Here is a 4,715-nt window from a genome sequence, read left to right as displayed (position 1 = left end):
TAGAAGTAAGCAGAGTTATTGCCATCCAGATTGGCATTGATGAGGATTTTACGTCTTCTTTCAGGTTTTGGAGCAGCGATAGGCTGCTGCAGGCTGCGGAGTGGATTCGGAGAAGTTGCCAAAAAGTCATTCCGGATACGTCATTCCGAGCAATCCCAGCAGTAGGCGAGGCCCCTATAGAAGATGGCGTGGGGGGCGGCTCGCTGCAGGCAGCCATAGGAATTACACCAGGATGGCAGGCCAACGGATGGACTGCTGGGCGCCAGATTTGCCTTGGATGCACCAAGAGGACGTCAGTAGCTGTGATATTTGCCTGTAAATAAAGGTAAGCAGAATTATTGCCATCCAGATTGGCATTGATGATATTTTGTCTTCTTTTAGGTATTGGAGTGGCCATAGCTTTTGGTTGTGCAGCTTCTACACACACAGATGAGGCTTCCTGGTGCGGATTTGTGCGGGCTCGGCTTTCTTCGGCGGCAAATGCTTCGTCCATCTCGTTGTCGAGCTCCTTCTCAAGTTGCTGCTGCAGGGACTTCATCTTCTCTTCGAGAAGCTGCTCTGGAGTAGGCGGAGGGAATTCGTGTGGTTCAAGCGGAGTCATTATGAGCCTTTGTATTTATTCGGGCTCAAAACGAATCTTCTGCGCCATTTCTAATCGATTCATTTCTCCTCTCCTGAGACATTGCGCCATACGATTAACCCAGATTATTGAGGGTCTCTCCTGCGGGATACCACGGGCTATGCGACGCTCTTGTTCAAGGCGTTTCCGCCGACAAGTGCTTCCTTGACTTGGGACTCCCGGAGTTGGCGCTGTTGTTCAATTTCAAGCTACTCGTGTCTGATTAAAGTTGGCAGCAGTAGTAGTTGTTGTGCTGCCTGCTGCAGGAGTTGTTGTTGGAGAGGCCGAAAGTAAGTTTCCAGCTGCTTTGTGTATTTTGGCCGGTCAAGCCTTTGAGGAATGAAGGGCTGCATGATGAGTCTTTTTGCTTCCAGATTTGGATGGCGAAATAGTGACGCTGCTAGCCTGCCGCTGGCTTTATCAAAGGTTTCTTCTGCAGATTGTGATTCGCATTCAAATGCTCCCCATACAGGTAAGGCATATTGCCATATTGGGGCGGTTAATTGTTTATAAATTACCATTTTGCATCTTTTAGATAGCCGGCTCTGATGACCAATGATCCAGTTCAGTCTCATGGCTGCTGCTCTCACTCGAATTGCTAACTGGGTGGTATGGGCATGTAGCACAAGTTTCCTGTCCATTATCAAGCCCAGATAGCGATGCCTTGGCTTACTTTTGATTGTTTCGTTGTACATTTTTGGCGATAGCTCACCTATGCCATTTGCACTCGCTCGCCTTCTGTAGAGGACATGGACCGTTTTGCTGGTATTAAGGCTGATGCACCATTTGGAAGCCCAGGCAGTGAAGTGTTCAAGATAACACTGATTTGTTCTAACCGCTGCACTGGCTTCTTTTTTAGCACATAGGATGATTGTGTCATCTGCGTAAGTAGAAAGCATTATGTTGTTGTATATATTCAACTCAATTCTTTCATTTTGTTCTGACAGGTGCGGTAGCGGCATATCCGACGTGAAGACTATGTAGAGTACAGGGCCGAAGTCGCTACCCTGGGGCACTCCTGCGCAAATTCTTCCAGGTCTCGAGCGTATTCCATTGTTTCCGTTTACAAAAAATGTTCTATCTGCTAAATAACTTTTTAAAACGTTGTAATATGTAAACGGGAGTAGCTTCGTTAGCTTAAGTAGTAGACCATTATGCCAAACTCGGTCAAAGGCTTCGCTCACGTCAATAAATACGGCAGAACAAAATAACTGTTTCTCATATGCATCAATAATATACTGTGTAACGCGTGCCAGTTGTAGCTCCGTGCTATGCTCTCTCCTGAATCCAAACTGATGAGTGGGAATGGCCTTCTCAAAGTCTTCGCAATTATCAGCAAGGTTTCAAAGATATTAGAGAAGCCAGCCAAAAGGCTAATCGGTCGATAAGAGCCAACTTCATTTGCATTTTTGCTCGGTTTTTTAATCCATTGTTTGGGGAAATGGCCATGTCTCAAGATTCGATTGTAAATATTTGTCAAATGAATAATTACCTTTTGAGGTAACGCTTTAATGACTCTGTTGTTTATTTGGTCCATGCCAGGAGCCTTTTTGTTTTGTAGAGATTTGATTTCCATCATAACTTCATTGGGGGAAATAGGCCTGAACGGGAGTCTATTTACATCGTATTCCCGCCCAAATTGTTGCCTCTGAAGCCAGGCAGGTTTAGTTGTTAAGCGTTTGAGCTGCGCTATTTCCTTACACTCCATAACTACCCTATTTCTAAATCGTCGGAGTTTATGAGTTTTGGTGTGAATCTTTCTTCTAAATGTGACACAAAAGCTTCAACTTTCTCCTCGCTACTCTTTGTCCACCTATAGCCTTCTCTACTACCACTACTGCTGGGAATTTTCAATGGCCAGTTTGTTTCTGGCTGCCTCTTTAAAGTGTTTGTTAAGCGCCATAGTTTTTGCATTCTGTAACGATCTTGAGCGTCTACTTTTTTAAAAAGGTTATTGATCTGGTTATTTTTAGCCTTACGAAGGGCCTTTTTTAGCCGATGATTTGCTGCGTTGTATAACCTTCGCGTCTCCAAGGTGGGTCTGCGCATATGCTCCCTTTTATGCTGCCTTTTGAGCCTTAATAGTTTCTGTGTTTTCCTATCTAGTGGCAGTTGCCCTGTGCGTGGGTGAGAACGCAGATTTATTAGCGAAGTTGCAGCTGCCGCTGCATTGTAGATGTTTTGATTTAGAATGTCGATCGCAGCCTCAATGTCTTCTCCTGAGTTTATTTCCATGTTGAGATTGATATGCTGCGATAGGAAATCTTGGAATTTTTGTGACATTTGCTTTGCTTGGAAGTAGTCGGCGATTTGTTACCGGGACTGTCGTTGAGCCACTGATGCCCAGGTTAATGAATATAGGAAGATGGTCAGATTGCAGATCACCTGCTTAATATGTGTGAATTCTGTCATAGTTTATGCCAGCATATACTGCCAAATCAATCAAGTTGTCGGGCAATATATTGGCGCTAGAGCAATGACCTCATTAATGCGATGGGAGCATACTGCAAGAAATTTTCTGTAATTGGTTCAAGTGCAATGTGCTTGAGACCAATTTTGACATAAATGGCTACTCCACCTTTCCTTCTGGAGGAAGGGTGTGAGGCAGTATGTAGACTACAGTGAGGTTATGTGTATTTATGTTATGTTATGTTTGAGGTTATGCGTGTTTCTATAACCATCATTATGTCCACGTTATTACGCTGCATAAATAGTTCTAACTCCAAAATTTTGTTTTTTAGACCACAGGCGTTCCAATAAACGATTTTGAGAGAGCTGTTGTACTGGGCACCTGTAGTAGCAGTAGTGGTATGGGCTAAATTATTATACCCGATACTCAAAATGAGTATTGGGGTATATTAGATTTGTGGTAAAAGTGGATGTGTGTAACGTCCAGAAGGAATCGTTTCCGACCCCATAAAGTATATATATTCTTGATCAGCATCAATAGCAGAGCCGATTGTCCGTCCGTCTGTCCGTCCGTCCGTCTGTCCGTCCCCTTCAGCGCCTAGTGCTCAAAGACTATAAGAGCTGGAGCAACGATATTTTGGATCCAGACTTCTGTGATATGTCACTGCTACAGGAATATTTAAAAACTTTGCCCCGCCCACTTCCGCCCCCACAAAGGGCGAAAATCTGTGGCATCCACAATTTCGACGATACGAGAAAACTAAAGAATCGTAGAAGATGACTATATCTTCTAGAGTGCAAAATCTAAACCAAATCGTATAATTATTATAGCCAGAATCAAGAAAACAATTTCATTCTTTCTCGCTCTGGCTCTCTCTAACACACAGGTTTCATGGTCGGTTTTGCCAATTGCAAAATATGAGTTAAAGGATCTCAGAACCTATAAAAGCCAGAGCAAATAAATTTGGTATCCACACTCCTGTGATATCAGACCTTGACCATTTTGTGTCAAAATTTCGCCATACCCCCTTCCGCCCCCGTAAAAAACGAAAATCTGAGGCATCCACAAATCTCAGAGACCATTAAGGCTAGAGTAACCAAATTTGGTACACACTCTCCTTTAAGATATCACTATAAAACGTATATCTCAAAATTTCGCCCCACCCCCTTCCGCCCCCACAAAGGACGTTGCATCCACAATCTTGCACATTCGAGAAAACTAAAAACGCAGAATCATAGAGAATGACCATATCTATCAGATTGCTGAATCTGGATCAGATCAGATCATTTTTGTAGCCAAAGGAACAAGTCAATGTGCACTGGCTACGCAGCGCCCGACGTCACGCTTAGACTGATTTTCTGTCTATCTCGCACGCACTCTTTGTCGTGTCGTTTAATATTAGCGGCGTCTGCCGGTGGAGAGCCATACTGACTTAGTATCGGGTATAAATGTAGAGTTGCGGTGTCCGCAGCAACTCACAACGTTCCCCCTCGTTTGTATTTACATTTGTGGTGGTAGTAGCTTGTAACGAACCTAAAAGTTTTCGATACAATCCGTCCCCCGACTTATAATGAGAGCATCGCACCACACCCCGCAACCGACGCCCCCCTTCGTAAGCAACCAACGATCAATACGCGCCAACTCCATAACGATGACCAAAGACATCAGGTCACGCGAACTTTCCCC

The sequence above is a fragment of the Drosophila persimilis genome, unplaced genomic scaffold (genome assembly GCF_003286085.1).
Source record: "Drosophila persimilis strain 14011-0111.01,24,50 unplaced genomic scaffold, DperRS2 tig00001923-arrow-arrow-pilon, whole genome shotgun sequence".
In the NCBI taxonomy this organism is placed as follows: Eukaryota; Metazoa; Arthropoda; class Insecta; order Diptera; family Drosophilidae; genus Drosophila; species Drosophila persimilis.
The sequence above is the reverse complement of the archived record's forward strand: the minus strand, read 5'-3'. Positions refer to the sequence as shown.